The sequence below is a fragment of the Podarcis bocagei genome (assembly GCF_964188305.1).
Source record: "Podarcis bocagei genome assembly, chromosome: 2".
Lineage (NCBI taxonomy): Eukaryota > Metazoa > Chordata > Lepidosauria > Squamata > Lacertidae > Podarcis > Podarcis bocagei.
This window is the reverse complement of record NC_138126.1, coordinates 34,672,273-34,678,751: the sequence shown is the minus strand read 5'-3', so window position 1 is coordinate 34,678,751 and position 6,479 is coordinate 34,672,273. Positions and strand designations below refer to the sequence as shown.

Genomic DNA, 6,479 nt, shown 5'->3' with positions numbered 1-6,479 from the left:
TAACATATAGCAGAGCTCCCAGCAAGTTTCAAGCCATGTAAGGCTTGTTTTAGGATTTTGCAAAAAAAAATCAAAGCTATTAAGTCTTTGTATATTGCTGACCTAGAGTGTTTACTTTCAAGACTACACCTCTTGGTAAACACCTTTTTGTGCTTTGACCTCTGGCAGAAGTTGAACTACCTTCCTCCACCCCACCCCACCCCCCATTTTGTTTTCTGTCATACAGATTGTGAAATGACCTGTTCAAATACATTTTAGTGCCCTGCTGCTTCTTGGAAAGTGGTTTTATTTTCCTGCAGCCCAGATTCTGCTGTCCTCTAGGCCAAACTAGACATCATGGAAGCAAACCTGTGTGTCAAAATCGCATACCCTCCAACATTTGTCTGATGAAAATGGAGACATTAGATTCTGCATCAGGAAGCTTCTCCCATGTTTGATCTCCTGCACACATACATGTCATATACACATGTACATCTGTCACCTTGAGCCATCCTCACAGGATTGTTGTAAAGAAAAAATATGTGAGGGAAGGGATTGTGTACAACACCTTCAAGAGATAAATGGAATGAAATAACGTTTTAGCTGTAAGCTTCCTTGAGTCCCTGCCAGGGAAAAAGATGAGGAGTAGTAGTAGTAGTAGTAATAATAATAATAATAATAATATAATAATAATATAATAATAATAATAATAATAATAATAATAATAATAATAGAAACTGTAAGAATGATCAGGAACATACCAGAGAGTAAATCCTATTGAACTCAGTAGGACTTAGTTCTGAGTAAAAATGCTTAGGATTGCAGTGTAAGGCTGCACAGTCTTTACTCAGTTACTTGGGAGTAAGCACCAGATTCGGAAAGAAGTAGACTCCGCCATGGGAATAGGGCCGGGAGAGCATTAGAAGCCTGTCTAAGTTGCATGGGATCAATTCCAATCTGTTACTTCTGAAGATGGGGGCAGGCTGGTTGGATGAATGAAACTGACCACCTGTCTCTTCGATCCTTACCCATCTTGGGTCATAAAAGCGAGCAGGAAAGGTCTGGGCAATGGGCTCTGCTGGGTGGTGAATGATTGTGGTGAATGCTGTGAGAGAGTCTTCCCAGACCCACTGAAAGAAGCAGTTATTAAACTGGCCACTTTGGACCCAGCCACCATTGCCAGCTATTGTCCAGTCTCAAATCTTCCATTCCTGGGCAAGGTGATTGAACGGGCGGTTGCTGAACAACTCCAGGCACACCTGGAGGATGCAGACCATTTCGATTCCTTCCAATTGGGATTCAGGCGTCATCATGGGACTGAAACTGCTTTGGTCGTGCTGGTCGATGATCCCCAGTGGGCTAGGGAGAAAGGTGATAGCTGTTTCCTAGTTCTGCTGAATCTCTCAGCGGCTTTTGATACCGTGGTATCCCTCTGGACCGGCTAGAGGGGTTGGAAGCTGGAGGCACTGTTTTATAGTGGTTCTGCTCCTTTTTCCTTGGTCATGTCCAGAAAGTGGTGTTGAGAGATGAGTGTTCAGACCCCTGGGCTCTCACTTGTGGGGTGCCTCAGGACTCTCCCCCATGCTTTTGAACATCTATATGAAGCTATTGGGAGATATCATCAGGAGGGTTGGGCTAGGTGTTCACCAGTGTATAGATGATACCCAGCTCTACCTCTCTTTCAAATCAGAACCAGTGAAGGCAGTGGATGTCCTGTGTGAGTGTCTGCGGGTGGTTGGAGACTAAAGGATTGAGGCTGAATCCTGACAAGACAGAAGTAATGTTTTGGGGGGATAGGGGGCGGGTGGGTGTTGGGGAACTCCCTAGTCCTGAATGGGATAACTGTGCCACTAAAGGACCAGGTGCACAGCCTGGGAGTCATTTTTGACTCAGAGCTGTCCATGGAGGCACAGGTCAATTCTGTGTCCAGGGCAGCTGTATACCAGCTCCATCAGGTATGCAGGCTGAGATCCTATCTGCCTGTGGACTGTCTCACCAGAGTGGTGCATGCTCTAGTTCAGTGTTTCCCAACCGGTGTTCCGCGGCACACTACTGTGCCGTGAGACATCGGCTGGTGTGCCGTGGGAGGGAGGCGGGCGAGAGGCGGCGGCGGCGAGGATCCGGCGGGGGTGGGGGGAGCGGGGGCCGTCGCGCGCAACCAAACTCACTTGGCGCGCTGCCGGCTTGTCCTCCTTCAACCCGGGTCGGGCCAGGCCTGCTCACGTCCCCGGATCCCCTAGCAGCAGCCGCACGCTCTCCAAAAGCGCAACGCTGCGCGCAACCGCTCGGCCAGCTGGTGCTCTGCGACTCCGCCCTTTCCCCTCCCAGCGCCGGAGGGTTCGCGCGACCGCAGCTGTTCCCTTTCGCAGCGCGCGGGAAACAATTCCAGGCCGATTGCCTTGTGCCGAAAAGCACCGCCTCTCCTTCCAGCTCAGGCCCGGGCCGCCGGCTCCCCGAATGACGTCATGGGGGCGGGGCTTTAATGGTGGTGTGCCGCGAGATTTTTTTCCGGTAAACAGGTGTGCCGTTGCCCAAAAACGTTTGGGAAACACTGCTCTAGTTATCTCCCGCTTGGACTATTGCAATGTGCTCTTTGTGGGGCTACCTTTGAAGGTGACTCAGAAACGACAACTAATCCAGAATTCGGCAGCTAGACTGGTAACTGGGAGTGGCTGCCGAGACCACATAACACCGGTCCTAAAGGATCTTCTCTGGCTCCCAGTATGTTTCTGAGCACAATTCAAGGTGTTGGTGCAAAACTTTAAAGCTCTAAATGGCCTCAGCCCAGTATACCTGAAGCAGCATCTCCACCCCTGGACACTGAAGTCCTCCTCTGAGGGTCTTCTGGTGGTTCCCTCACTGCAAGAAGTGAACTTACAGGGAAGCAGGCAGAGGGCCTTCTCGGTAGTGGCACCTTCTCTGTGCAACGCCTTACCTTCAGATGTCAAGGAGATAAAGAACTACATAACTTTTAGAATACATCTGAAGGCTGCCCTGTATCAGGAAGTTTTTAATGTTTGATATTTTACTATGTTTTATACATGCTGTAAGCCGTCCAGAGTGGCTGAGAAAACCCAGCCAGATGGGCAGGGTATAAATAATAAAATTATTATTACTCCACAGAGGAGGGTTCATATGTTCATTGTTTTCCACAGATGTTTCCAGTTGTGCTGTGTGCTATATATATATGCCTGTCTGTCTGTCCATCCATCCATCCATCCAGGTTTGGCTAACCCTTGGCCCACCAGATGTTGCTGGACTTCAGCTACCATTATCCCTCACTACTGTGTGGATCTTATGGGACTGGAATCCAACAACATATGGAGGCTGTCACGTTGGCTACCCCCTGTTCTAGACAATCTGGAAAGGCCAGTCCTGTAAAATATTCAGTTCACGATTAATGTGACATCACTTTGAATCTCACTGAGCCCTGACATGTTAGACGTCTTTTGTGTTTTGCAGAGATAAAGTTTCACATCAGGTGCATCTGAACCTGGGCTGCATCCAGACAGGCAGATAACCTTGGCATTTAGCATGTTCCCTTTTTTAATAAATGGAAATGGCCTTTTGTTTACTAGAGGGAGGGGGGGGGCTACATTTAAGAGGTCACCTATTAGCTGCATTTTTGCTAGCTGTCTGAAACCCAGCTCTACTGTCTATTAAACTCAACCCACTATGTAAACATTCTTGTGTTGTTCCTGGTCTCTACAGTGGCCAGGGGAGATCAGGTTTCACCTGCCTGCACATCTTCAAGCAATTAGAGCTATTAGCTTGAAGCTGTTTCACATTCAAGGTCCATGGTGACATTCAAGTCCACAAGACGGCTGAGGGAAAAAATAAAAGTAATAACAAACCTCCTTGGGAATACAGCCTGGTCACCACTCTTTTGTGTACACTTCTTAATAAATGCAACTGGAGGTTCAGGCAAAATGATTATTGCCAAGAACAGTATCTAACCTCAGTCACACGCTAGAGAAAATAAGGATAGTCACCTTGCATTCTGATCATGATAATTATTTATTTCTTTGGAATGGTGTAAGATTAGCCTTGTTATGGACTGCATTCTCAGCATGCAGACTTTGTAGTTTGCCTCTTGATTTACCAGAGAATTTTTGCTCAGTGTTTACATTGCGCAGCTAGCTGCTTCAGGTAAAAGCTTCGCTTCCAATGACATTCAGCCCCCAGGTTTAGTGAGTTCCAGCGGCAAGTCTTGAAAGCTGTTATTTTTAAAAAAGGTTGAAGCAGATTAGTGGTGACCTTAAAAGATTAAACTAGTACAGTTTAAAGATAAATAATCAGCCTTTAGCTCATTAGATAGCTACATAAGCATGACAGAAGGTGACTTTCTTATAACAGTTTTAGAACCCAGGATGCATTTTTCTTTTTAATATTTACAATTGGGGCGCGAGCTGCTCAAAAAGGTGGGTTTTGCTCTGTCTCTTGGTTCATATAGCTTTCCACCCCAGAAAGCACATTGTAACTGATTGCAACACTTTAAATTGTTTCAGTGCATCTTCGAATCCACTGTTTTTCTGTTGGTTTATTATGCAGAAGAGGCTAATTTTAAAAGCTATGCCTGCTGCAAAAGAAGATCTTCCTTTGCTGTCCCGGAGGGTGTTCTTAATCAGAAATAACCACAGGCTAAATTATAATGTGGAATTCTGCTGCCCTTTAACCTAACACTGCCTGCTCATTCGGTGTTTGTTAACAAACATCTCTAAGTACAAAATTGTTTGAGAATTACTTTTTCATTATATTCAGCAACTTCAATTAAAGTAAGAGGCTTATACAGAAGGGGGAGGAATTAAAAATGTATGGATTTTCCTCAAGAAAGTTTTAGTGATCATTTCCACATAAGCATTTTCTCCTCTGGTATTTAACTGTCTCGGGGATAGTCCAATTTAAGTAATATCCAATAACAAAGTAGAGTCTTTTAACAATGTAGAGAGAGAACCCAGCAGCTAATCAGATTGCCAACCAATTTTGAAGAAGTGGCGCTCTTAAGGGCCTGGAAACATAAATGGGTGGCATTTCCAAGCGATTTCACAATTAATGAGTACTACAGTCTCATTATGGCTACCGTATAAGGGGTGCAATCCAGAGATATTTAACGGTGTCTTAAGTCCCACTAGAATCAGTGGGCACTAAAGCGTGCTTAACTGTGTATCGGATCTCAGCCTAGGTTTCTACAGATAAACTAATCCATAACACCTACAGCAGGAAAGAGAAGCAACACACATACTGTGCATTTAAAGAAGAAGAAAATTAATAATAATAAAAAAATGTTTGGCCTACATAATTGAGAAGTCTAATTAAAAGATTAACTGGTGAGCTAAAGGTGAGAACTGCTGAGTTAGTAAAGGCTTTTTACAAGAAACCCTCAATTTCCTCCACTTTGCATGCCAGGAGCAGAAAGCTTGTAGTGCTTAGAGAGAAGGTGAGGCGTCTTTAAAAGCAGATCTTTCCCATTCTCTCCCTCTCTCTCCTCCACCACCACTTTGCCTAGTCTTTCTGTTTCTATGATCTGCCTTTTGAACGGTTTTTTGTGGCTGATCAGTTCCACCTAATATGTCTCTTGATTTCTGCTATTGTAATACTCAGACGACATGCTGTTCTCTTCATTTTTATAAGCTTTAGATGCTCCTGCCTGTCATACTCTGGCGGTTTATCTTCAGCGTCTGGATTTGCTTTCAGACTTGCATGTCTATCAAGCTGCTGTTGCTTTGAATGTGAGATCAAAAGAAGATGAATTCCAGTGTAAAAAAAAGGGGGGGGGAATCCCCTTGTATGAAGAAAAGATTGCGTCCTGTGTAAACATCCCATTGACAGCTCCCAATGAGTTATTTTAGCTGAGCATTAGCACCCAGAATGACAGACAGTCCGAGAGTTTGTGCTAAATAACAAATATCAGTGGTTGTAGCACATTGACACAACAGCAATACATTTTCTTAAAAATGGGGGGGTCCTGTTCTTTCCCTCCCTGTCTTTTTTTTTCCTTTAGAAAAATGACTTGCTGAATATGGTTGTTCCGCTGTTCGTCTCTTTGCCAACTGCCTTCAAAATACAAAACCCAGTATACTTTCATTGACAGTATCTCTGCCCCCCCTTACATCAAAAGACATGACTTTTGATAATTAAGGCTGAGGGTGGGGGAAGAGGGCTGGTGGTGTTGAAGGGAAGGGAGTTTACTTAGTCATCTGGACTTAAATAGGTAGTTTGTTTTAGTGATTGAAAGGAAACCAAGAAAGAGAATGCATCTGCTGGAACATATTGAATGCACACTCCTGAGATCTTAGATTCAAAAGTCTAATTTATTTTAAATGGGCCGGGGGGGGCGTGTTATGAAGGAATTTGAATAATTGCTGTGAAGTCTGGCCAACCTTAACAGACATTTATTGACATAAGCGCGTGGGTACCACAAAGAGTGTGAAAAACAAGCTTTCCAAAACTATGTACAAATAAAGAATTTGCCTAGCTGCATAGCTAAGATGCATTTGCTG

General features: G+C 44.5%; 1 protein-coding gene across 16 annotated transcripts in view; it reads left to right on the top strand.

Annotated features, from left to right (window-relative positions):
• The window catches only part of FOXP1 (forkhead box P1), a 569,345-nt gene that overhangs the window by 372,876 nt on the left and 189,990 nt on the right, over positions 1-6,479 (top strand). The gene's annotated exons all lie outside the window — the stretch shown is intronic.